This window comes from Taudactylus pleione, unplaced genomic scaffold, assembly GCF_031769625.1.
Source record: "Taudactylus pleione unplaced genomic scaffold, aTauple2 ptg000085l, whole genome shotgun sequence".
NCBI classification, from domain to species: Eukaryota; Metazoa; Chordata; class Amphibia; order Anura; family Myobatrachidae; genus Taudactylus; species Taudactylus pleione.
The window spans coordinates 11,468,035-11,495,576 of NW_028284487.1; the positions used below are offsets into that span (position 1 = coordinate 11,468,035).

A 27,542-nucleotide genomic window follows, 5' to 3' on the forward strand; every position below is an offset into this window, starting at 1 on the left:
AAACCAGAATATCTTAAAACCATAGCACAAGTGATGGATCACTGCATTCTTATTGCAACTTTTCCTATTTCCAAATGTTTGACAAACATCTCTCCAGTTGAAAACTGATTTGAAACAGTTTCAAAATTAGTTTGGAGTAAAGAAACCACTGAAGATGATGGGATTTATACAAAGTTTAAATATAGATAAGCTATCCTAAAATTCAACTTTAAGGAAATTGAACAAAGTTAGGTCCCACCAAGATTTGAAATCAGATTACTGGATTCAAAGTCCAAAGTGCTCACCATTACACCATGGAACCTATTGTTCGAGAGTCTTCCTCTACTCAATATTGCTGATCTTTGAAATACTGAATGTTCTCCTGTTTTAGGTACATTTGGCATTTTTGTGTTTGCTGATGCTTTTATGTTTGGCCGGTTAGCTCAGTTGGTTAGAGCATGGTGCTAATAACGCCAAGGTCATTTGTTCGATCCCCATACGGGCCATGTGCTTTTTCTTGTTGTCCTACAAGAAATGCCAAGAAGGGATTTTATCCAGCGGCAAAGTGCATGAAGTCTGGGATGAATGCATTGGCTACAGTTAGCAGCCCTTGAAACTTGCTAGAGAACATCATAGACACATACAAAACAGAGAATTTTTAAATCCATGTTAGGAATAAACAAAAATGTCATCCTTTGGCTGATGCAGTATTTCTCTATATGGCATACATAGAAAACTTTTTCTCAAATATAGCAATATGGCAAATCTAAGAAATGCTAAGGCAAATTAATCAATCAGGACATTTATTTGGTGATTGAATCTACTATGGGGGACTAAGTTTTAAGAAGAGAAGAAGAACAGACCTTTACTCTCATTAGTGCTCTCTGAAGAAGAAAATTCTTAAAACCAGAATATCTTAAAACCATAGCACAAGTGATGGATCACTGCATTCTTATTGCAACTTTTCCTATTTCCAAATGTTTGACAAACATCTCTCCAGTTGAAAACTGATTTGAAACAGTTTCAAAATTAGTTTGGAGTAAAGAAACCACTGAAGATGATGGGATTTATACAAAGTTTAAATATAGATAAGCTATCCTAAAATTCAACTTTAAGGAAATTGAACAAAGTTAGGTCCCACCAAGATTTGAAATCAGATTACTGGATTCAAAGTCCAAAGTGCTCACCATTACACCATGGAACCTATTGTTCGAGAGTCTTCCTCTACTCAATATTGCTGATCTTTGAAATACTGAATGTTCTCCTGTTTTAGGTACATTTGGCATTTTTGTGTTTGCTGATGCTTTTATGTTTGGCCGGTTAGCTCAGTTGGTTAGAGCATGGTGCTAATAACGCCAAGGTCATTTGTTCGATCCCCATACGGGCCATGTGCTTTTTCTTGTTGTCCTACAAGAAATGCCAAGAAGGGATTTTATCCAGCGGCAAAGTGCATGAAGTCTGGGATGAATGCATTGGCTACAGTTAGCAGCCCTTGAAACTTGCTAGAGAACATCATAGACACATACAAAACAGAGAATTTTTAAATCCATGTTAGGAATAAACAAAAATGTCATCCTTGGGCTGATGCAGTATTTCTCTATATGGCATACATAGAAAACTTTTTCTCAAATATAGCAATATGGCAAATCTAAGAAATGCTAAGGCAAATTAATCAATCAGGACATTTATTTGGTGATTGAATCTACTATGGGGGACTAAGTTTTAAGAAGAGAAGAAGAACAGACCTTTACTCTCATTAGTGCTCTCTGAAGAAGAAAATTCTTAAAACCAGAATATCTTAAAACCATAGCACAAGTGATGGATCACTGCATTCTTATTGCAACTTTTCCTATTTCCAAATGTTTGACAAACATCTCTCCAGTTGAAAACTGATTTGAAACAGTTTCAAAATTAGTTTGGAGTAAAGAAACCACTGAAGATGATGGGATTTATACAAAGTTTAAATATAGATAAGCTATCCTAAAATTCAACTTTAAGGAAATTGAACAAAGTTAGGTCCCACCAAGATTTGAAATCAGATTACTGGATTCAAAGTCCAAAGTGCTCACCATTACACCATGGAACCTATTGTTCGAGAGTCTTCCTCTACTCAATATTGCTGATCTTTGAAATACTGAATGTTCTCCTGTTTTAGGTACATTTGGCATTTTTGTGTTTGCTGATGCTTTTATGTTTGGCCGGTTAGCTCAGTTGGTTAGAGCATGGTGCTAATAATGCCAAGGTCATTTGTTCGATCCCCATACGGGCCATGTGCTTTTTCTTGTTGTCCTACAAGAAATGCCAAGAAGGGATTTTATCCAGCGGCAAAGTGCATGAAGTCTGGAATGAATGCATTGGCTACAGTTAGCAGCCCTTGAAACTTGCTAGAGAACATCATAGACACATACAAAACAGAGAATTTTTAAATCCATGTTAGGAATAAACAAAAATGTCATCCTTTGGCTGATGCAGTATTTCTCTATATGGCATACATAGAAAACTTTTTCTCAAATATAGCAATATGGCAAATCTAAGAAATGCCAAGGCAAATTAATCAATCAGGACATTTATTTGGTGATTGAATCTACTATGGGGGACTAAGTTTTAAGAAGAGAAGAAGAACAGACCTTTACTCTCATTAGTGCTCTCTGAAGAAGAAAATTCTTAAAACCAGAATATCTTAAAACCATAGCACAAGTGATGGATCACTGCATTCTTATTGCAACTTTTCCTATTTCCAAATGTTTGACAAACATCTCTCCAGTTGAAAACTGATTTGAAACAGTTTCAAAATTAGTTTGGAGTAAAGAAACCACTGAAGATGATGGGATTTATACAAAGTTTAAATATAGATAAGCTATCCTAAAATTCAACTTTAAGGAAATTGAACAAAGTTAGGTCCCACCAAGATTTGAAATCAGATTACTGGATTCAAAGTCCAAAGTGCTCACCATTACACCATGGAACCTATTGTTCGAGAGTCTTCCTCTACTCAATATTGCTGATCTTTGAAATACTGAATGTTCTCCTGTTTTAGGTACATTTGGCATTTTTGTGTTTGCTGATGCTTTTATGTTTGGCCGGTTAGCTCAGTTGGTTAGAGCATGGCGCTAATAACGCCAAGGTCATTTGTTCGATCCCCATACGGGCCATGTGCTTTTTCTTGTTGTCCTACAAGAAATGCCAAGAAGGGATTTTATCCAGCGGCAAAGTGCATGAAGTCTGGGATGAATGCATTGGCTACAGTTAGCAGCCCTTGAAACTTGCTAGAGAACATCATAGACACATACAAAACAGAGAATTTTTAAATCCATGTTAGGAATAAACAAAAATGTCATCCTTTGGCTGATGCAGTATTTCTCTATATGGCATACATAGAAAACTTTTTCTCAAATATAGCAATATGGCAAATCTAAGAAATGCTAAGGCAAATTAATCAATCAGGACATTTATTTGGTGATTGAATCTACTATGGGGGACTAAGTTTTAAGAAGAGAAGAAGAACAGACCTTTACTCTCATTAGTGCTCTCTGAAGAAGAAAATTCTTAAAACCAGAATATCTTAAAACCATAGCACAAGTGATGGATCACTGCATTCTTATTGCAACTTTTCCTATTTCCAAATGTTTGACAAACATCTCTCCAGTTGAAAACTGATTTGAAACAGTTTCAAAATTAGTTTGGAGTAAAGAAACCACTGAAGATGATGGGATTTATACAAAGTTTAAATATAGATAAGCTATCCTAAAATTCAACTTTAAGGAAATTGAACAAAGTTAGGTCCCACCAAGATTTGAAATCAGATTACTGGATTCAAAGTCCAAAGTGCTCACCATTACACCATGGAAACTATTGTTCGAGAGTCTTCCTCTACTCAATATTGTTGATCTTTGAAATACTGAATGTTCTCCTGTTTTAGGTACATTTGGCATTTTTGTGTTTGCTGATGCTTTTATGTTTGGTCGGTTAGCTCAGTTGGTTAGAGCATGGTGCTAATAACGCCAAGGTCATTTGTTCGATCCCCATACGGGCCATGTGCTTTTTCTTGTTGTCCTACAAGAAATGCCAAGAAGGGATTTTATCCAGCGGCAAAGTGCATGAAGTCTGGGATGAATGCATTGGCTACAGTTAGCAGCCCTTGAAACTTGCTAGAGAACATCATAGACACATACAAAACAGAGAATTTTTAAATCCATGTTAGGAATAAACAAAAATGTCATCCTTTGGCTGATGCAGCATTTCTCTATATGGCATACATAGAAAACTTTTTCTCAAATATAGCAATATGGCAAATCTAAGAAATGCTAAGGCAAATTAATCAATCAGGACATTTATTTGGTGATTGAATCTACTATGGGGGACTAAGTTTTAAGAAGAGAAGAAGAACAGACCTTTACTCTCATTAGTGCTCTCTGAAGAAGAAAATTCTTAAAACCAGAATATCTTAAAACCATAGCACAAGTGATGGATCACTGCATTCTTATTGCAACTTTTCCTATTTCCAAATGTTTGACAAACATCTCTCCAGTTGAAAACTGATTTGAAACAGTTTCAAAATTAGTTTGGAGTAAAGAAACCACTGAAGATGATGGGATTTATACAAAGTTTAAATATAGATAAGCTATCCTAAAATTCAACTTTAAGGAAATTGAACAAAGTTAGGTCCCACCAAGATTTGAAATCAGATTACTGGATTCAAAGTCCAAAGTGCTCACCATTACACCATGGAACCTATTGTTCGAGAGTCTTCCTCTACTCAATATTGCTGATCTTTGAAATACTGAATGTTCTCCTGTTTTAGGTACATTTGGCATTTTTGTGTTTGCTGATGCTCTTATGTTTGGCCGGTTAGCTCAGTTGGTTAGAGCATGGTGCTAATAACGCCAAGGTCATTTGTTCGATCCCCATACAGGCCATGTGCTTTTTCTTGTTGTCCTACAAGAAATGCCAAGAAGGGATTTTATCCAGCGGCAAAGTGCATGAAGTCTGGGATGAATGCATTGGCTACAGTTAGCAGCCCTTGAAACTTGCTAGAGAACATCATAGACACATACAAAACAGAGAATTTTTAAATCCATGTTAGGAATAAACAAAAATGTCATCCTTTGGCTGATGCAGCATTTCTCTATATGGCATACATAGAAAACTTTTTCTCAAATATAGCAATATGGCAAATCTAAGAAATGCTAAGGCAAATTAATCAATCAGGACATTTATTTGGTGATTGAATCTACTATGGGGGACTAAGTTTTAAGAAGAGAAGAAGAACAGACCTTTACTCTCATTAGTGCTCTCTGAAGAAGAAAATTCTTAAAACCAGAATATCTTAAAACCATAGCACAAGTGATGGATCACTGCATTCTTATTGCAACTTTTCCTATTTCCAAATGTTTGACAAACATCTCTCCAGTTGAAAACTGATTTGAAACAGTTTCAAAATTAGTTTGGAGTAAAGAAACCACTGAAGATGATGGGATTTATACAAAGTTTAAATATAGATAAGCTATCCTAAATTTCAACTTTAAGGAAATTGAACAAAGTTAGGTCCCACCAAGATTTGAAATCAGATTACTGGATTCAAAGTCCAAAGTGCTCACCATTACACCATGGAACCTATTGTTCGAGAGTCTTCCTCTACTCAATATTGCTGATCTTTGAAATACTGAATGTTCTCCTGTTTTAGGTACATTTGGCATTTTTGTGTTTGCTGATGCTTTTATGTTTGGCTGGTTAGCTCAGTTGGTTAGAGCGTGGTGCTAATAACGCCAAGGTCATGTGTTTGATCCCCATACGGGCCATGTGCTTTTTCTTGTTGTCCTACAAGAAATGCAAAGAAGGGATTTTATCCAGCGGCAAAGTGCATGAAGTGTGGGATGAATGCATTGGCTACAGTTAGCAGCCCTTGAAACTTGCTAGAGAACATCATAGACACATACAAAACAGAGAATTTTTAAATCCATGTTAGGAATAAACAAAAATGTCATCCTTTGGCTGATGCAGCATTTCTCTATATGGCATACATAGAAAACTGTTTTTTTCAAAAATAACAATATGGCAAATCTAAGAAATGCTAAGGCAAATTAATCAATCAGGACATTTATTTGGTGATTGAATCTACTATGGGGGACTAAGTTTTAAGAAGAGAAGAAGAACAGACCTTTACTCTCATTAGTGCACACTGAAGAAGAAAATTCTTAAAACCAGAATATCTTAAAACCATAGCACAAGTGATGGATCACTGCATTCTTATTGCAACTTTTCCTATTTTCAAATGTTTGACAAACATCTCTCCATTTGAAAACTGATTTGAAACAGTTTCAAAATTAGTTTGGAGTAAAGAAACCACTGAAGATGATGGGATTTATACAAAGTTTAAATATAGATAAGCTATCCTAAAATTCAACTTTAAGGAAATTGAACAAAGTTAGGTCTCACCAAGATTTGAAATCAGATTACTGGATTCAAAGTCCAAAGTGCTCACCATTACACCATGGAACCTATTGTTCGAGAGTCTTCCTCTACTCAATATTGCTGATCTTTGAAATACTGAATGTTCTCCTGTTTTAGGTACATTTGGCATTTTTGTGTTTGCTGATGCTTTTATGTTTGGCCGGTTAGCTCAGTTGGTTAGAGCATGGTGCTAATAACGCCAAGGTCATTTGTTCGATCCCCATACAGGCCATGTGCTTTTTCTTGTTGTCCTACAAGAAATGCCAAGAAGGGATTTTATCCAGCGGCAAAGTGCATGAAGTCTGGGATGAATGCATTGGCTACAGTTAGCAGCCCTTGAAACTTGCTAGAGAACATCATAGACACATACAAAACAGAGAATTTTTAAATCCATGTTAGGAATAAACAAAAATGTCATCCTTTGGCTGATGCAGCATTTCTCTATATGGCATACATAGAAAACTTTTTCTCAAATATAGCAATATGGCAAATCTAAGAAATGCTAAGGCAAATTAATCAATCAGGACATTTATTTGGTGATTGAATCTACTATGGGGGACTAAGTTTTAAGAAGAGAAGAAGAACAGACCTTTACTCTCATTAGTGCTCTCTGAAGAAGAAAATTCTTAAAACCAGAATATCTTAAAACCATAGCACAAGTGATGGATCACTGCATTCTTATTGCAACTTTTCCTATTTCCAAATGTTTGACAAACATCTCTCCAGTTGAAAACTGATTTGAAACAGTTTCAAAATTAGTTTGGAGTAAAGAAACCACTGAAGATGATGGGATTTATACAAAGTTTAAATATAGATAAGCTATCCTAAAATTCAACTTTAAGGAAATTGAACAAAGTTAGGTCCCACCAAGATTTGAAATCAGATTACTGGATTTAAAGTCCAAAGTGCTCACCATTACACCATGGAACCCATTGTTCGAGAGTCTTCCTCTACTCAATATTGCTGATCTTTGAAATACTGAATGTTCTCCTGTTTTAGGTACATTTGGCATTTTTGTGTTTGCTGATGCCTTTATGTTTGGCCGGTTAGCTCAGTTGGTTAGAGCGTGGTGCTAATAACGCCAAGGTCATGTGTTCGCTCCCCATACGGGCCATGTGCTTTTTCTTGTTGTCCTACAAGAAATGCCAAGAAGGGATTTTATCCAGCGGCAAAGTGCATGAAGTGTGGGATGAATGCATTGGCTACAGTTAGCAGCCCTTGAAACTTGCTAGAGAACATCATAGACACATACAAAACAGAGAATTTTTAAATCCATGTTAGGAATAAAGAAAAGTGTCATCCTTTGGCTGATGCAGCATTTCTCTATATGGCATACATAGAAAACTTTTTCTCAAATATAGCAATATGGCAAATCTAAGAAATGCTAAGGCTAATTAATCAATCAGGACATTTATTTGGTGATTGAATCTACTATGGGGGACTAAGTTTTAAGAAGAGAAGAAGAACAGACCTTTACTCTCATTAGTGCACACTGAAGAAGAAAATTCTTAAAACCAGAATATCTTAAAACCATAGCACAAGTGATGGATCACTGCATTCTTATTGCAACTTTTCCTATTTTCAAATGTTTGACAAACATCTCTCCAGTTGAAAACTGATTTGAAACAGCTTCAAAATTAGTTTGGAGTAAAGAAACCACTGAAGATGATGGGATTTATACAAAGTTTAAATATAGATAAGCTATCCTAAAATTCAACTTTAAGGAAATTGAACAAAGTTAGGTCCCACCAAGATTTGAAATCAGATTACTGGATTCAAAGTCCAAAGTGCTCACCATTACACCATGAAACCTATTGTTCGAGAGTCTTCCTCTACTCAATATTGCTGATCTTTGAAATACTGAATGTTCTCCTGTTTTAGGTACATTTGGCATTTTTGTGTTTGCTGATGTTTTTATGTTTGGCCGGTTAGCTCAGTTGGTTAGAGCATGGTGCTAATAACGCCAAGGTCATTTGTTCGATCCCCATACGGGCCATGTGCTTTTTCTTGTTGTCCTACAAGAAATGCCAAGAAGGGATTTTATCCAGCGGCAAAGTGCATGAAGTGTGGGATGAATGCATTGGCTACAGTTAGCAGCCCTTGAAACTTGCTAGAGAACATCATAGACACATACAAAACAGAGAATTTTTAAATCCATGTTAGGAATAAACAAAAATGTCATCCTTTGGCTGATGCAGTATTTCTCTATATGGCATACATAGAAAACTTTTTCTCAAATATAGCAATATGGCAAATCTAAGAAATGCTAAGGCAAATTAATCAATCAGGACATTTATTTGGTGATTGAATCTACTATGGGGGACTAAGTTTTAAGAAGAGAAGAAGAACAGACCTTTACTCTCATTAGTGCTCTCTGAAGAAGAAAATTCTTAAAACCAGAATATCTTAAAACCATAGCACAAGTGATGGATCACTGCATTCTTATTGCAACTTTTCCTATTTCCAAATGTTTGACAAACATCTCTCCAGTTGAAAACTGATTTGAAACAGTTTCAAAATTAGTTTGGAGTAAAGAAACCACTGAAGATGATGGGATTTATACAAAGTTTAAATATAGATAAGCTATCCTAAAATTCAACTTTAAGGAAATTGAACAAAGTTAGGTCCCACCAAGATTTGAAATCAGATTACTGGATTCAAAGTCCAAAGTGCTCACCATTACACCATGGAACCTATTGTTCGAGAGTCTTCCTCTACTCAATATTGCTGATCTTTGAAATACTGAATGTTCTCCTGTTTTAGGTACATTTGGCATTTTTGTGTTTGCTGATGCTTTTATGTTTGGCCGGTTAGCTCAGTTGGTTAGAGCATGGTGCTAATAACGCCAAGGTCATTTGTTCGATCCCCATACAGGCCATGTGCTTTTTCTTGTTGTCCTACAAGAAATGCCAAGAAGGGATTTTATCCAGCGGCAAAGTGCATGAAGTGTGGGATGAATGCATTGGCTACAGTTAGCAGCCCTTGAAACTTGCTAGAGAACATCATAGACACATACAAAACAGAGAATTTTTAAATCCATGTTAGGAATAAAGAAAAATGTCATCCTTTGGCTGATGCAGCATTTCTCTATATGGCATACATAGAAAACTTTTTCTCAAATATAGCAATATGGCAAATCTAAGAAATGCTAAGGCAAATTAATCAATCAGGACATTTATTTGGTGATTGAATCTACTATGGGGGACTAAGTTTTAAGAAGAGAAGAAGAACAGACCTTTACTCTCATTAGTGCACACTGAAGAAGAAAATTCTTAAAACCAGAATATCTTAAAACCATAGCACAAGTGATGGATCACTGCATTCTTATTGCAACTTTTCCTATTTTCAAATGTTTGACAAACATCTCTCCAGTTGAAAACTGATTTGAAACAGCTTCAAAATTAGTTTGGAGTAAAGAAACCACTGAAGATGATGGGATTTATACAAAGTTTAAATATAGATAAGCTATCCTAAAATTCAACTTTAAGGAAATTGAACAAAGTTAGGTCCCACCAAGATTTGAAATCAGATTACTGGATTCAAAGTCCAAAGTGCTCACCATTACACCATGGAACCTATTGTTCGAGAGTCTTCCTCTACTCAATATTGCTGATCTTTGAAATACTGAATGTTCTCCTGTTTTAGGTACATTTGGCATTTTTGTGTTTGCTGATGTTTTTATGTTTGGCCGGTTAGCTCAGTTGGTTAGAGCATGGTGCTAATAACGCCAAGGTCATTTGTTCGATCCCCATACGGGCCATGTGCTTTTTCTTGTTGTCCTACAAGAAATGCCAAGAAGGGATTTTATCCAGCGGCAAAGTGCATGAAGTCTGGGATGAATGCATTGGCTACAGTTAGCAGCCCTTGAAACTTGCTAGAGAACATCATAGACACATACAAAACAGAGAATTTTTAAATCCATGTTAGGAATAAACAAAAATGTCATCCTTTGGCTGATGCAGTATTTCTCTATATGGCATACATAGAAAACTTTTTCTCAAATATAGCAATATGGCAAATCTAAGAAATGCTAAGGCAAATTAATCAATCAGGACATTTATTTGGTGATTGAATCTACTATGGGGGACTAAGTTTTAAGAAGAGAAGAAGAACAGACCTTTACTCTCATTAGTGCTCTCTGAAGAAGAAAATTCTTAAAACCAGAATATCTTAAAACCATAGCACAAGTGATGGATCACTGCATTCTTATTGCAACTTTTCCTATTTCCAAATGTTTGACAAACATCTCTCCAGTTGAAAACTGATTTGAAACAGTTTCAAAATTAGTTTGGAGTAAAGAAACCACTGAAGATGATGGGATTTATACAAAGTTTAAATATAGATAAGCTATCCTAAAATTCAACTTTAAGGAAATTGAACAAAGTTAGGTCCCACCAAGATTTGAAATCAGATTACTGGATTCAAAGTCCAAAGTGCTCACCATTACACCATGGAACCTATTGTTCGAGAGTCTTCCTCTACTCAATATTGCTGATCTTTGAAATACTGAATGTTCTCCTGTTTTAGGTACATTTGGCATTTTTGTGTTTGCTGATGCTTTTATGTTTGGCCGGTTAGCTCAGTTGGTTAGAGCATGGTGCTAATAACGCCAAGGTCATTTGTTCGATCCCCATACAGGCCATGTGCTTTTTCTTGTTGTCCTACAAGAAATGCCAAGAAGGGATTTTATCCAGCGGCAAAGTGCATGAAGTGTGGGATGAATGCATTGGCTACAGTTAGCAGCCCTTGAAACTTGCTAGAGAACATCATAGACACATACAAAACAGAGAATTTTTAAATCCATGTTAGGAATAAAGAAAAATGTCATCCTTTGGCTGATGCAGCATTTCTCTATATGGCATACATAGAAAACTTTTTCTCAAATATAGCAATATGGCAAATCTAAGAAATGCTAAGGCAAATTAATCAATCAGGACATTTATTTGGTGATTGAATCTACTATGGGGGACTAAGTTTTAAGAAGAGAAGAAGAACAGACCTTTACTCTCATTAGTGCACACTGAAGAAGAAAATTCTTAAAACCAGAATATCTTAAAACCATAGCACAAGTGATGGATCACTGCATTCTTATTGCAACTTTTCCTATTTTCAAATGTTTGACAAACATCTCTCCAGTTGAAAACTGATTTGAAACAGCTTCAAAATTAGTTTGGAGTAAAGAAACCACTGAAGATGATGGGATTTATACAAAGTTTAAATATAGATAAGCTATCCTAAAATTCAACTTTAAGGAAATTGAACAAAGTTAGGTCCCACCAAGATTTGAAATCAGATTACTGGATTCAAAGTCCAAAGTGCTCACCATTACACCATGGAACCCATTGTTTGAGAGTCTTCCTCTACTCAATATTGCTGCTCTTTGAAATACTGAATGTTCTCCTGTTTTAGGTACAATTGGCATTTTTGAGTTTGCTGATGCTTTTATGTTTGGCCGGTTAGCTCAGTTGGTTAGAGCGTGGTGCTAATAACACCAAGGTCATGGGTTCGATCCCCATATGGGCCATGTGCATTTTCTTGTTGTCCTACAAGAAATGCCAAGAAGGGATTTTATCCAGCGGCAAAGTGCATGAAGTCTGGGATGAATGCATTGGCTACAGTTAGCAGCCCTTGAAACTTGCTAGAGAACATCATAGACACATACAAAACAGAGAATTTTTAAATCCATGTTAGGAATAAACAAAAATGTCATCCTTTGGCTGATGCAGCATTTCTCTATATGGCATACATAGAAAACTTTTTCTCAAATATAGCAATATGGCAAATCTAAGAAATGCTAAGGCTAATTAATCAATCAGGACATTTATTTGGTGATTGAATCTACTATGGGGGACTAAGTTTTAAGAAGAGAAGAAGAACAGACCTTTACTCTCATTAGTGCACACTGAAGAAGAAAATTCTTAAAACCAGAATATCTTAAAACCATAGCACAAGTGATGGATCACTGCATTCTTATTGCAACTTTTCCTATTTTCAAATGTTTGACAAACATCTCTCCAGTTGAAAACTGATTTGAAACAGTTTCAAAATTAGTTTGGAGTAAAGAAACCACTGAAGATGATGGGATTTATACAAAGTTTAAATATAGATAAGCTATCCTAAAATTCAACTTTAAGGAAATTGAACAAAGTTAGGTCCCACCAAGATTTGAAATCAGATTACTGGATTCAAAGTCCAAAGTGCTCACCATTACACCATGGAACCCATTGTTCGAGAGTCTTCCTCTACTCAATTTTGCTGATCTTTGAAATACTGAATGTTCTCCTGTTTTAGGTACATTTGGCATTTTTGTGTTTGCTGATGCCTTTATGTTTGGCCGGTTAGCTCAGTTGGTTAGAGCGTGGTGCTAATAACGCCAAGGTCATGTGTTCGCTCCCCATATGGGCCATGTGCTTTTTCTTGTTGTCCTACAAGAAATGCCAAGAAGGGATTTTATCCAGCGGCAAAGTGCATGAAGTGTGGGATGAATGCATTGGCTACAGTTAGCAGCCCTTGAAACTTGCTAGAGAACATCATAGACACATACAAAACAGAGAATTTTTAAATCCATGTTAGGAATAAAGAAAAATGTCATCCTTTGCCTGATGCAGCATTTCTCTATATGGCATACATAGAAAACTTTTTCTCAAATATAGCAATATGGCAAATCTAAGAAATGCTAAGGCTAATTAATCAATCAGGACATTTATTTGGTGATTGAATCTACTATGGGGGACTAAGTTTTAAGAAGAGAAGAAGAACAGACCTTTACTCTCATTAGTGCACACTGAAGAAGAAAATTCTTAAAACCAGAATATCTTAAAACCATAGCACAAGTGATGGATCACTGCATTCTTATTGCAACTTTTCCTATTTTCAAATGTTTGACAAACATCTCTCCAGTTGAAAACTGATTTGAAACAGCTTCAAAATTAGTTTGGAGTAACGAAACCACTGAAGATGATGGGATTTATACAAAGTTTAAATATAGATAAGCTATCCTAAAATTCAACTTTAAGGAAATTGAACAAAGTTAGGTCCCACCAATATTTGAAATCAGATTACTGGATTCAAAGTCCAAAGTGCTCACCATTACACCATGGAACCCATTGTTCGAGAGTCTTTCTCTACTCAATATTGCTGATCTTTGAAATACTGAATGTTCTCCTGTTTTAGGTACGTTTGGCATTTTTGAGTTTGCTGATGCTTTTATGTTTGGCCGGTTAGCTCAGTTGGTTAGAGCGTGGTGCTAATAACACCAAGGTCATGGGTTCGATCCCCATACGGGCCATGTGCTTTTTCTTGTTGTCCTACAAGAAATGCCAAGAAGGGATTTTATCCAGTGCATGAAGTGTGGGATGAAAGCATTGGCTACAGTTAGCAGCCCTTGAAGCTTGCTAGAGAACATCATAGACACATACAAAACAGAGAATTTTTAAATCCATGTTAGGAATAAAGAAAAGTGTCATCCTTTGGCTGATGCAGCATTTCTCTATATGGCATACATAGAAAACTTTTTCTCAAATATAGCAATATGGCAAATCTAAGAAATGCTAAGGCTAATTAATCAATCAGGACATTTATTTGGTGATTGAATCTACTATGGGGGACTAAGTTTTAAGAAGAGAAGAAGAACAGACCTTTACTCTCATTAGTGCACACTGAAGAAGAAAATTCTTAAAACCAGAATATCTTAAAACCATAGCACAAGTGATGGATCACTGCATTCTTATTGCAACTTTTCCTATTTTCAAATGTTTGACAAACATCTCTCCAGTTGAAAACTGATTTGAAACAGTTTCAAAATTAGTTTGGAGTAAAGAAACCACTGAAGATGATGGGATTTATACAAAGTTTAAATATAGATAAGCTATCCTAAAATTCAACTTTAAGGAAATTGAACAAAGTTAGGTCCCACCAAGATTTGAAATCAGATTACTGGATTCAAAGTCCAAAGTGCTCACCATTACACCATGGAACCCATTGTTCGAGAGTCTTCCTCTACTCAATTTTGCTGATCTTTGAAATACTGAATGTTCTCCTGTTTTAGGTACATTTGGCATTTTTGTGTTTGCTGATGCCTTTATGTTTGGCCGGTTAGCTCAGTTGGTTAGAGCGTGGTGCTAATAACGCCAAGGTCATGTGTTCGCTCCCCATATGGGCCATGTGCTTTTTCTTGTTGTCCTACAAGAAATGCCAAGAAGGGATTTTATCCAGCGGCAAAGTGCATGAAGTGTGGGATGAATGCATTGGCTACAGTTAGCAGCCCTTGAAACTTGCTAGAGAACATCATAGACACATACAAAACAGAGAATTTTTAAATCCATGTTAGGAATAAAGAAAAATGTCATCCTTTGCCTGATGCAGCATTTCTCTATATGGCATACATAGAAAACTTTTTCTCAAATATAGCAATATGGCAAATCTAAGAAATGCTAAGGCTAATTAATCAATCAGGACATTTATTTGGTGATTGAATCTACTATGGGGGACTAAGTTTTAAGAAGAGAAGAAGAACAGACCTTTACTCTCATTAGTGCACACTGAAGAAGAAAATTCTTAAAACCAGAATATCTTAAAACCATAGCACAAGTGATGGATCACTGCATTCTTATTGCAACTTTTCCTATTTTCAAATGTTTGACAAACATCTCTCCAGTTGAAAACTGATTTGAAACAGCTTCAAAATTAGTTTGGAGTAACGAAACCACTGAAGATGATGGGATTTATACAAAGTTTAAATATAGATAAGCTATCCTAAAATTCAACTTTAAGGAAATTGAACAAAGTTAGGTCCCACCAATATTTGAAATCAGATTACTGGATTCAAAGTCCAAAGTGCTCACCATTACACCATGGAACCCATTGTTCGAGAGTCTTCCTCTACTCAATATTGCTGATCTTTGAAATACTGAATGTTCTCCTGTTTTAGGTACGTTTGGCATTTTTGAGTTTGCTGATGCTTTTATGTTTTTTCCGGTTAGCTCAGTTGGTTAGAGCGTGGTGCTAATAACACCAAGGTCATGGGTTCGATCCCCATACGGGCCATGTGCTTTTTCTTGTTGTCCTACAAGAAATGCCAAGAAGGGATTTTATCCAGTGCATGAAGTGTGGGATGAAAGCATTGGCTACAGTTAGCAGCCCTTGAAGCTTGCTAGAGAACATCATAGACACATACAAAACAGAGAATTTTTAAATCCATGTTAGGAATAAACAAAAATGTCATCCTTTGGCTTATGCAGCATTTCTCTATATGGCATACATAGAAAACTTTTTCTCAAATATAGCAATATGGCAAATCTAAGAAATGCTAAGGCAAATTAATCAATCAGGACATTTATTTGGTGATTGAATCTACTATGGGGGACTAAGTTTTAAGAAGAGAAGAAGAACAGACCTTTACTCTCATTAGTGCACACTGAAGAAGAAAATTCTTAAAACCAGAATATCTTAAAACCATAGCACAAGTGATGGATCACTGCATTCTTATTGCAACTTTTCCTATTTCCAAATGTTTGACAAACATCTCTCCAGTTGAAAACTGATTTGAAACAGCTTCAAAATTAGTTTGGAGTAAAGAAACCACTGAAGATGATGGGATTTATACAAAGTTTAAATATAGATAAGCTATCCTAAAATTCAACTTTAAGGAAATTGAACAAAGTTAGGTCCCACCAAGATTTGAAATCAGATTACTGGATTCAAAGTCCAAAGTGCTTACCATTACACCATGGAACCCATTATTAGAGAGTCTTCCTCTACTCAATATTGCTGATCTTTGAAATACTGAATGTTCTCCTGTTTTAGGTACATTTGGCATTTTTGTGTTTGCTGATGCCTTTATGTTTGGCCGGTTAGCTCAGTTGGTTAGAGCGTGGTGCTAATAACGCCAAGGTCATGTGTTCGCTCCCCATACGGGTCATGTGCTTTTTCTTGTTGTCCTACAAGAAATGCCAAGAAGGGATTTTATCCAGCGGCAAAGTGCATGAAGTGTGGGATGAATGCATTGGCTACAGTTAGCAGCCCTTGAAACTTGCTAGAGAACATCATAGACACATACAAAACAGAGAATTTTTAAATCCATGTTAGGAATAAAGAAAAGTGTCATCCTTTGGCTGATGCAGCATTTCTCTATATGGCATACATAGAAAACTTTTTCTCAAATATAGCAATATGGCAAATCTAAGAAATGCTAAGGCTAATTAATCAATCAGGACATTTTTTTGGTGATTGAATCTACTATGGGGGACTAAGTTTTAAGAAGAGAAGAAGAACAGACCTTTACTCTCATTAGTGCACACTGAAGAAGAAAATTCTTAAAACCAGAATATCTTAAAACCATAGCACAAGTGATGGATCACTGCATTCTTATTGCAACTTTTCCTATTTTCAAATGTTTGACAAACATCTCTCCAGTTGAAAACTGATTTGAAACAGCTTCAAAATTAGTTTGGAGTAAAGAAACCACTGAAGATGATGGGATTTATACAAAGTTTAAATATAGATAAGCTATCCTAAAATTCAACTTTAAGGAAATTGAACAAAGTTAGGTCCCACCAAGATTTGAAATCAGATTACTGGATTCAAAGTCCAAAGTGCTCACCATTACACCATGGAACCTATTGTTCGAGAGTCTTCCTCTACTCAATATTGCTGATCTTTGAAATACTGAATGTTCTCCTGTTTTAGGTACATTTGGCATTTTTGTGTTTGCTGATGTTTTTATGTTTGGCCGGTTAGCTCAGTTGGTTAGAGCATGGTGCTAATAACGCCAAGGTCATTTGTTCGATCCCCATACGGGCCATGTGCTTTTTCTTGTTGTCCTACAAGAAATGCCAAGAAGGGATTTTATCCAGCGGCAAAGTGCATGAAGTCTGGGATGAATGCATTGGCTACAGTTAGCAGCCCTTGAAACTTGCTAGAGAACATCATAGACACATACAAAACAGAGAATTTTTAAATCCATGTTAGGAATAAACAAAAATGTCATCCTTTGGCTGATGCAGTATTTCTCTATATGGCATACATAGAAAACTTTTTCTCAAATATAGCAATATGGCAAATCTAAGAAATGCTAAGGCAAATTAATCAATCAGGACATTTATTTGGTGATTGAATCTACTATGGGGGACTAAGTTTTAAGAAGAGAAGAAGAACAGACCTTTACTCTCATTAGTGCTCTCTGAAGAAGAAAATTCTTAAAACCAGAATATCTTAAAACCATAGCACAAGTGATGGATCACTGCATTCTTATTGCAACTTTTCCTATTTCCAAATGTTTGACAAACATCTCTCCAGTTGAAAACTGATTTGAAACAGTTTCAAAATTAGTTTGGAGTAAAGAAACCACTGAAGATGATGGGATTTATACAAAGTTTAAATATAGATAAGCTATCCTAAAATTCAACTTTAAGGAAATTGAACAAAGTTAGGTCCCACCAAGATTTGAAATCAGATTACTGGATTCAAAGTCCAAAGTGCTCACCATTACACCATGGAACCTATTGTTCGAGAGTCTTCCTCTACTCAATATTGCTGATCTTTGAAATACTGAATGTTCTCCTGTTTTAGGTACATTTGGCATTTTTGTGTTTGCTGATGCTTTTATGTTTGGCCGGTTAGCTCAGTTGGTTAGAGCATGGTGCTAATAACGCCAAGGTCATTTGTTCGATCCCCATACAGGCCATGTGCTTTTTCTTGTTGTCCTACAAGAAATACCAAGAAGGGATTTTATCCAGCGGCAAAGTGCATGAAGTGTGGGATGAATGCATTGGCTACAGTTAGCAGCCCTTGAAACTTGCTAGAGAACATCATAGACACATACAAAACAGAGAATTTTTAAATCCATGTTAGGAATAAAGAAAAATGTCATCCTTTGGCTGATGCAGCATTTCTCTATATGGCATACATAGAAAACTTTTTCTCAAATATAGCAATATGGCAAATCTAAGAAATGCTAAGGCAAATTAATCAATCAGGACATTTATTTGGTGATTGAATCTACTATGGGGGACTAAGTTTTAAGAAGAGAAGAAGAACAGACCTTAACTCTCATTAGTGCACACTGAAGAAGAAAATTCTTAAAACCAGAATATCTTAAAACCATAGCACAAGTGATGGATCACTGCATTCTTATTGCAACTTTTCCTATTTTCAAATGTTTGACAAACATCTCTCCAGTTGAAAACTGATTTGAAACAGCTTCTAAATTAGTTTGGAGTAAAGAAACCACTGAAGATGATGGGATTTATACAAAGTTTAAATATAGATAAGCTATCCTAAAATTCAACTTTAAGGAAATTGAACAAAGTTAGGTCCCACCAAGATTTGAAATCAGATTACTGGATTCAAAGTCCAAAGTGCTCACCATTACACCATGGAACCCATTGTTTGAGAGTCTTCCTCTACTCAATATTGCTGCTCTTTGAAATACTGAATGTTCTCCTGTTTTAGGTACAATTGGCATTTTTGAGTTTGCTGATGCTTTTATGTTTGGCCGGTTAGCTCAGTTGGTTAGAGCGTGGTGCTAATAACACCAAGGTCATGGGTTCGATCCCCATATGGGCCATGTGCATTTTCTTGTTGTCCTACAAGAAATGCCAAGAAGGGATTTTATCCAGCGGCAAAGTGCATGAAGTCTGGGATGAATGCATTGGCTAGAGTTAGCAGCCCTTGAAACTTGCTAGAGAACATCATAGACACATACAAAACAGAGAATTTTTAAATCCATGTTAGGAATAAACAAAAATGTCATCCTTTGGCTGATGCAGCATTTCTCTATATGGCATACATAGAAAACTTTTTCTCAAATATAGCAATATGGCAAATCTAAGAAATGCTAAGGCTAATTAATCAATCAGGACATTTATTTGGTGATTGAATCTACTATGGGGGACTAAGTTTTAAGAAGAGAAGAAGAACAGACCTTTACTCTCATTAGTGCACACTGAAGAAGAAAATTCTTAAAACCAGAATATCTTAAAACCATAGCACAAGTGATGGATCACTGCATTCTTATTGCAACTTTTCCTATTTCCAAATGTTTGACAAACATCTCTCCAGTTGAAAACTGATTTGAAACAGTTTCAAAATTAGTTTGGAGTAAAGAAACCACTGAAGATGATGGGATTTATACAAAGTTTAAATATAGATAAGCTATCCTAAAATTCAACTTTAAGGAAATTGAACAAAGTTAGGTCCCACCAAGATTTGAAATCAGATTACTGGATTCAAAGTCCAAAGTGCTCACCATTACACCATGGAACCCATTGTTCGAGAGTCTTCCTCTACTCAATTTTGCTGATCTTTGAAATACTGAATGTTCTCCTGTTTTAGGTACATTTGGCATTTTTGTGTTTGCTGATGCCTTTATGTTTGGCCGGTTAGCTCAGTTGGTTAGAGCGTGGTGCTAATAACGCCAAGGTCATGTGTTCGCTCCCCATACGGGCCATGTGCTTTTTCTTGTTGTCCTACAAGAAATGCCAAGAAGGGATTTTATCCAGCGGCAAAGTGCATGAAGTGTGGGATGAATGCATTGGCTACAGTTAGCAGCCCTTGAAACTTGCTAGAGAACATCATAGACACATACAAAACAGAGAATTTTTAAATCCATGTTAGGAATAAAGAAAAATGTCATCCTTTGCCTGATGCAGCATTTCTCTATATGGCATACATAGAAAACTTTTTCTCAAATATAGCAATATGGCAAATCTAAGAAATGCTAAGGCTAATTAATCAATCAGGACATTTATTTGGAGATTGAATCTACTATGGGGGACTAAGTTTTAAGAAGAGAAGAAGAACAGACCTTTACTCTCATTAGTGCACACTGAAGAAGAAAATTCTTAAAACCAGAATATCTTAAAACCATAGCACAAGTGATGGATCACTGCATTCTTATTGCAACTTTTCCTATTTTCAAATGTTTGACAAACATCTCTCCAGTTGAAAACTGATTTGAAACAGCTTCAAAATTAGTTTGGAGTAACGAAACCACTGAAGATGATGGGATTTATACAAAGTTTAAATATAGATAAGCTATCCTAAAATTCAACTTTAAGGAAATTGAACAAAGTTAGGTCCCACCAATATTTGAAATCAGATTACTGGATTCAAAGTCCAAAGTGCTCACCATTACACCATGGAACCCATTGTTCGAGAGTCTTCCTCTACTCAATATTTGTAATCTTTGAAATACTGAATGTTCTCCTGTTTTAGGTACGTTTGGCATTTTTGAGTTTGCTGATGCTTTTATGTTTGGCCGGTTAGCTCAGTTGGTTAGAGCGTGGTGCTAATAACACCAAGGTCATGGGTTCGATCCCCATACGGGCCATGTGCTTTTTCTTGTTGTCCTACAAGAAATGCCAAGAAGGGATTTTATCCAGTGCATGAAGTGTGGGATGAAAGCATTGGCTACAGTTAGCAGCCCTTGAAGCTTGCTAGAGAACATCATAGACACATACAAAACAGAGAATTTTTAAATCCATGTTAGGAATAAACAAAAATGTCATCCTTTGGCTTATGCAGCATTTCTCTATATGGCATACATAGAAAACTTTTTCTCAAATATAGCAATATGGCAAATCTAAGAAATGCTAAGGCAAATTAATCAATCAGGACATTTATTTGGTGATTGAATCTACTATGGGGGACTAAGTTTTAAGAAGAGAAGAAGAACAGACCTTTACTCTCATTAGTGCACACTGAAGAAGAAAATTCTTAAAACCAGAATATCTTAAAACCATAGCACAAGTGATGGATCACTGCATTCTTATTGCAACTTTTCCTATTTCCAAATGTTTGACAAACATCTCTCCAGTTGAAAACTGATTTGAAACAGCTTCAAAATTAGTTTGGAGTAAAGAAACCACTGAAGATGATGGGATTTATACAAAGTTTAAATATAGATAAGCTATCCTAAAATTCAACTTTAAGGAAATTGAACAAAGTTAGGTCCCACCAAGATTTGAAATCAGATTACTGGATTCAAAGTCCAAAGTGCTCACCATTACACCATGGAACCTATTGTTCGAGAGTCTTCCTCTACTCAATATTGCTGATCTTTGAAATACTGAATGTTCTCCTGTTTTAGGTACATTTGGCATTTTTGTGTTTGCTAATGCTTTTATGTTTGGCCGGTTAGCTCAGTTGGTTAGAGCATGGTGCTAATAACGCCAAGGTCATTTGTTCGATCCCAATACGGGCCATGTGCTTTTTCTTGTTGTCCTACAAGAAATGCCAAGAAGGGATTTTATCCAGCGGCAAAGTGCATGAAGTGTGGGATGAATGCATTGGCTACAGTTAGCAGCCCTTGAAACTTGCTAGAGAACATCATAGACACATACAAAACAGAGAATTTTTAAATCCATGTTAGGAATAAAGAAAAGTGTCATCCTTTGGCTGATGCAGCATTTCTCTATATGGCATACATAGAAAACTTTTTCTCAAATATAGCAATATGGCAAATCTAAGAAATGCTAAGGCAAATTAATCAATCAGGACATTTATTTGGTGATTGAATCTACTATGGGGGACTAAGTTTTAAGAAGCGAAGAAGAACAGACCTTTACTCTCATTAGTGCACACTGAAGAAGAAAATTCTTAAAACCAGAATATCTTAAAACCATAGCAAAAGTGATGGATCACTGCATTCTTATTGCAACTTTTCCTATTTTCAAATGTTTGACAAACATCTCTCCAGTTGAAAACTGATTTGAAACAGCTTCAAAATTAGTTTGGAGTAAAGAAACCACTGAAGATGATGGGATTTATAGAAAGTTTAAATATAGATAAGCTATCCTAAAATTCAACTTTAAGGAAATTGAACAAAGTTAGGTCGCACCAAGATTTGAAATCAGATTACTGGATTCAAAGTCCAAAGTGCTTACCATTACACCATGGAACCCATTATTAGAGAATCTTCCTCTACTCAATATTGCTGATCTTTGAAATACTGAATGTTCTCCTGTTGTATGTACATTTGGCATTTTTGTGTTTGCTGATGCCTTTATGTTTGGCCGGTTAGCTCAGTTGGTTAGAGCGTGGTGCTAATAACGCCAAGGTCATGTGTTCGATCCCCATACGGGCCATGTGCTTTTTCTTGTTGTCCTACAAGAAATGCCAAGAAGGGATTTTATCCAGCGGCAAAGTGCATGAAGTCTGGGATGAATGCATTGGCTACAGTTAGCAGCCCTTGAAACTTGCTAGAGAACATCATAGACACATACAAAACAGAGAATTTTTAAATCCATGTTAGGAATAAAGAAAAATGTCATCCTTTGCCTGATGCAGCATTTCTCTATATGGCATACATAGAAAACTTTTTCTCAAATATAGCAATATGGCAAATCTAAGAAATGCTAAAGCTAATTAATCAATCAGGACATTTATTTGGTGATTGAATCTACTATGGGGGACTAAGTTTTAAGAAGAGAAGAAGAACAGACCTTTACTCTCATTAGTGCACACTGAAGAAGAAAATTCTTAAAACCAGAATATCTTAAAACCATAGCACAAGTGATGGATCACTGCATTCTTATTGCAACTTTTCCTATTTTCAAATGTTTGACAAACATCTCTCCAGTTGAAAACTGATTTGAAACAGCTTCAAAATTAGTTTGGAGTAACGAAACCACTGAAGATGATGGGATTTATACAAAGTTTAAATATAGATAAGCTATCCTAAAATTCAACTTTAAGGAAATTGAACAAAGTTAGGTCCCACCAATATTTGAAATCAGATTACTGGATTCAAAGTCCAAAGTGCTCACCATTACACCATGGAACCCATTGTTCGAGAGTCTTCCTCTACTCAATATTGCTGATCTTTGAAATACTGAATGTTCTCCTGTTTTAGGTACGTTTGGCATTTTTGAGTTTGCTGATGCTTTTATGTTTGGCCGGTTAGCTCAGTTGGTTAGAGCGTGGTGCTAATAACACCATGGTCATGGGTTCGATCCCCATACGGGCCATGTGCTTTTTCTTGTTGTCCTACAAGAAATGCCAAGAAGGGATTTTATCCAGTGCATGAAGTGTGGGATGAAAGCATTGGCTACAGTTAGCAGCCCTTGAAGCTTGCTAGAGAACATCATAGACACATACAAAACAGAGAATTTTTAAATCCATGTTAGGAATAAACAAAAATGTCATCCTTTGGCTTATGCAGCATTTCTCTATATGGCATACATAGAAAACTTTTTCTCAAATATAGCAATATGGCAAATCTAAGAAATGATAAGGCAAATTAATCAATCAGGACATTTATTTGGTGATTGAATCTACTATGGGGGACTAAGTTTTAAGAAGAGAAGAAGAACAGACCTTTACTCTCATTAGTGCACACTGAAGAAGAAAATTCTTAAAACCAGAATATCTTAAAACCATAGCACAAGTGATGGATCACTGCATTCTTATTGCAACTTTTCCTATTTCCAAATGTTTGACAAACATCTCTCCAGTTGAAAACTGATTTGAAACAGCTTCAAAATTAGTTTGGAGTAAAGAAACCACTGAAGATGATGGGATTTATACAAAGTTTAAATATAGATAAGCTATCCTAAAATTCAACTTTAAGGAAATTGAACAAAGTTAGGTCCCACCAAGATTTGAAATCAGATTACTGGATTCAAAGTCCAAAGTGCTCACCATTACACCATGGAACCTATTGTTCGAGAGTCTTCCTCTACTCAATATTGCTGATCTTTGAAATACTGAATGTTCTCCTGTTTTAGGTACATTTGGCATTTTTGTGTTTGCTAATGCTTTTATGTTTGGCCGGTTAGCTCAGTTGGTTAGAGCATGGTGCTAATAACGCCAAGGTCATTTGTTCGATCCCAATACGGGCCATGTGCTTTTTCTTGTTGTCCTACAAGAAATGCCAAGAAGGGATTTTATCCAGCGGCAAAGTGCATGAAGTGTGGGATGAATGCATTGGCTACAGTTAGCAGCCCTTGAAACTTGCTAGAGAACATCATAGACACATACAAAACAGAGAATTTTTAAATCCATGTTAGGAATAAAGAAAAGTGTCATCCTTTGGCTGATGCAGCATTTCTCTATATGGCATACATAGAAAACTTTTTCTCAAATATAGCAATATGGCAAATCTAAGAAATGCTAAGGCAAATTAATCAATCAGGACATTTATTTGGTGATTGAATCTACTATGGGGGACTAAGTTTTAAGAAGCGAAGAAGAACAGACCTTTACTCTCATTAGTGCACACTGAAGAAGAAAATTCTTAAAACCAGAATATCTTAAAACCATAGCAAAAGTGATGGATCACTGCATTCTTATTGCAACTTTTCCTATTTTCAAATGTTTGACAAACATCTCTCCAGTTGAAAACTGATTTGAAACAGCTTCAAAATTAGTTTGGAGTAAAGAAACCACTGAAGATGATGGGATTTATAGAAAGTTTAAATATAGATAAGCTATCCTAAAATTCAACTTTAAGGAAATTGAACAAAGTTAGGTCGCACCAAGATTTGAAATCAGATTACTGGATTCAAAGTCCAAAGTGCTTACCATTACACCATGGAACCCATTATTAGAGAATCTTCCTCTACTCAATATTGCTGATCTTTGAAATACTGAATGTTCTCCTGTTGTATGTACATTTGGCATTTTTGTGTTTGCTGATGCCTTTATGTTTGGCCGGTTAGCTCAGTTGGTTAGAGCGTGGTGCTAATAACGCCAAGGTCATGTGTTCGATCCCCATACGGGCCATGTGCTTTTTCTTGTTGTCCTACAAGAAATGCCAAGAAGGGATTTTATCCAGCGGCAAAGTGCATGAAGTCTGGGATGAATGCATTGGCTACAGTTAGCAGCCCTTGAAACTTGCTAGAGAACATCATAGACACATACAAAACAGAGAATTTTTAAATCCATGTTAGGAATAAAGAAAAATGTCATCCTTTGCCTGATGCAGCATTTCTCTATATGGCATACATAGAAAACTTTTTCTCAAATATAGCAATATGGCAAATCTAAGAAATGCTAAAGCTAATTAATCAATCAGGACATTTATTTGGTGATTGAATCTACTATGGGGGACTAAGTTTTAAGAAGAGAAGAAGAACAGACCTTTACTCTCATTAGTGCACACTGAAGAAGAAAATTCTTAAAACCAGAATATCTTAAAACCATAGCACAAGTGATGGATCACTGCATTCTTATTGCAACTTTTCCTATTTTCAAATGTTTGACAAACATCTCTCCAGTTGAAAACTGATTTGAAACAGCTTCAAAATTAGTTTGGAGTAACGAAACCACTGAAGATGATGGGATTTATACAAAGTTTAAATATAGATAAGCTATCCTAAAATTCAACTTTAAGGAAATTGAACAAAGTTAGGTCCCACCAATATTTGAAATCAGATTACTGGATTCAAAGTCCAAAGTGCTCACCATTACACCATGGAACCCATTGTTCGAGAGTCTTCCTCTACTCAATATTGCTGATCTTTGAAATACTGAATGTTCTCCTGTTTTAGGTACGTTTGGCATTTTTGAGTTTGCTGATGCTTTTATGTTTGGCCGGTTAGCTCAGTTGGTTAGAGCGTGGTGCTAATAACACCATGGTCATGGGTTCGATCCCCATACGGGCCATGTGCTTTTTCTTGTTGTCCTACAAGAAATGCCAAGAAGGGATTTTATCCAGTGCATGAAGTGTGGGATGAAAGCATTGGCTACAGTTAGCAGCCCTTGAAGCTTGCTAGAGAACATCATAGACACATACAAAACAGAGAATTTTTAAATCCATGTTAGGAATAAACAAAAATGTCATCCTTTGGCTTATGCAGCATTTCTCTATATGGCATACATAGAAAACTTTTTCTCAAATATAGCAATATGGCAAATCTAAGAAATGATAAGGCAAATTAATCAATCAGGACATTTATTTGGTGATTGAATCTACTATGGGGGACTAAGTTTTAAGAAGAGAAGAAGAACAGACCTTTACTCTCATTAGTGCACACTGAAGAAGAAAATTCTTAAAACCAGAATATCTTAAAACCATAGCACAAGTGATGGATCACTGCATTCTTATTGCAACTTTTCCTATTTCCAAATGTTTGACAAACATCTCTCCAGTTGAAAACTGATTTGAAACAGCTTCAAAATTAGTTTGGAGTAAAGAAACCACTGAAGATGATGGGATTTATACAAAGTTTAAATATAGATAAGCTATCCTAAAATTCAACTTTAAGGAAATTGAACAAAGTTAGGTCCCACCAAGATTTGAAATCAGATTACTGGATTCAAAGTCCAAAGTGCTCACCATTACACCATGGAACCTATTGTTCGAGAGTCTTCCTCTACTCAATATTGCTGATCTTTGAAATACTGAATGTTCTCCTGTTTTAGGTACATTTGGCATTTTTGTGTTTGCTAATGCTTTTATGTTTGGCCGGTTAGCTCAGTTGGTTAGAGCATGGTGCTAATAACGCCAAGGTCATTTGTTCGATCCCAATACGGGCCATGTGCTTTTTCTTGTTGTCCTACAAGAAATGCCAAGAAGGGATTTTATCCAGCGGCAAAGTGCATGAAGTCTGGGATGAATGCATTGGCTACAGTTAGCAGCCCTTGAAACTTGCTAGAGAACATCATAGACACATACAAAACAGAGAATTTTTAAATCCATGTTAGGAATAAAGAAAAATGTCATCCTTTGCCTGATGCAGCATTTCTCTATATGGCATACATAGAAAACTTTTTCTCAAATATAGCAATATGGCAAATCTAAGAAATGCTAAGGCTAATTAATCAATCAGGACATTTATTTGGTGATTGAATCTACTATGGGGGACTAAGTTTTAAGAAGAGAAGAAGAACAGACCTTTACTCTCATTAATGCACACTGAAGAAGAAAATTCTTAAAACCAGAATATCTTAAAACCATAGCACAAGTGATGGATCACTGCATTCTTATTGCAACTTTTCCTATTTCCAAATGTTTGACAAACATCTCTCCAGTTGAAACCTGATTTGAAACAGCTTCAAAATTAGTTTGGAGTAAAGAAACCACTGAAGATGATGGGATTTATACAAAGTTTAAATATAGATAAGCTATCCTAAAATTCAACTTTAAGGAAATTGAACAAAGTTAGGTCCCA

General features: G+C 35.9%; 8 non-coding genes across 8 annotated transcripts; all 8 read left to right on the forward strand.

Moving 5' to 3' along the window:
* The first annotated feature begins 11,879 nt into the window (after nt 1-11,879).
* TRNAI-AAU (transfer RNA isoleucine (anticodon AAU)) lies at nt 11,880-11,953 on the forward strand. The gene has a single exon. It is a non-coding gene; the product is annotated as a tRNA-Ile (tRNA).
* Nucleotides 11,954-13,643: 1,690 nt separating this feature from the next.
* TRNAI-AAU (transfer RNA isoleucine (anticodon AAU)) lies at nt 13,644-13,717 on the forward strand. The gene has a single exon. It is a non-coding gene; the product is annotated as a tRNA-Ile (tRNA).
* Nucleotides 13,718-18,920: 5,203 nt separating this feature from the next.
* On the forward strand, nt 18,921-18,994 carry TRNAI-AAU (transfer RNA isoleucine (anticodon AAU)). Its single transcript has one exon. It is a non-coding gene; the product is annotated as a tRNA-Ile (tRNA).
* A 1,690-nt stretch (nt 18,995-20,684) lies between these two features.
* TRNAI-AAU (transfer RNA isoleucine (anticodon AAU)) lies at nt 20,685-20,758 on the forward strand. The gene has a single exon. It is a non-coding gene; the product is annotated as a tRNA-Ile (tRNA).
* A 1,682-nt stretch (nt 20,759-22,440) lies between these two features.
* On the forward strand, nt 22,441-22,514 carry TRNAI-AAU (transfer RNA isoleucine (anticodon AAU)). Its single transcript has one exon. It is a non-coding gene; the product is annotated as a tRNA-Ile (tRNA).
* An 808-nt stretch (nt 22,515-23,322) lies between these two features.
* On the forward strand, nt 23,323-23,396 carry TRNAI-AAU (transfer RNA isoleucine (anticodon AAU)). Its single transcript has one exon. It is a non-coding gene; the product is annotated as a tRNA-Ile (tRNA).
* A 1,682-nt stretch (nt 23,397-25,078) lies between these two features.
* TRNAI-AAU (transfer RNA isoleucine (anticodon AAU)) lies at nt 25,079-25,152 on the forward strand. The gene has a single exon. It is a non-coding gene; the product is annotated as a tRNA-Ile (tRNA).
* An 808-nt stretch (nt 25,153-25,960) lies between these two features.
* On the forward strand, nt 25,961-26,034 carry TRNAI-AAU (transfer RNA isoleucine (anticodon AAU)). The gene has a single exon. It is a non-coding gene; the product is annotated as a tRNA-Ile (tRNA).
* The last annotated feature ends 1,508 nt before the right edge of the window (nt 26,035-27,542 follow it).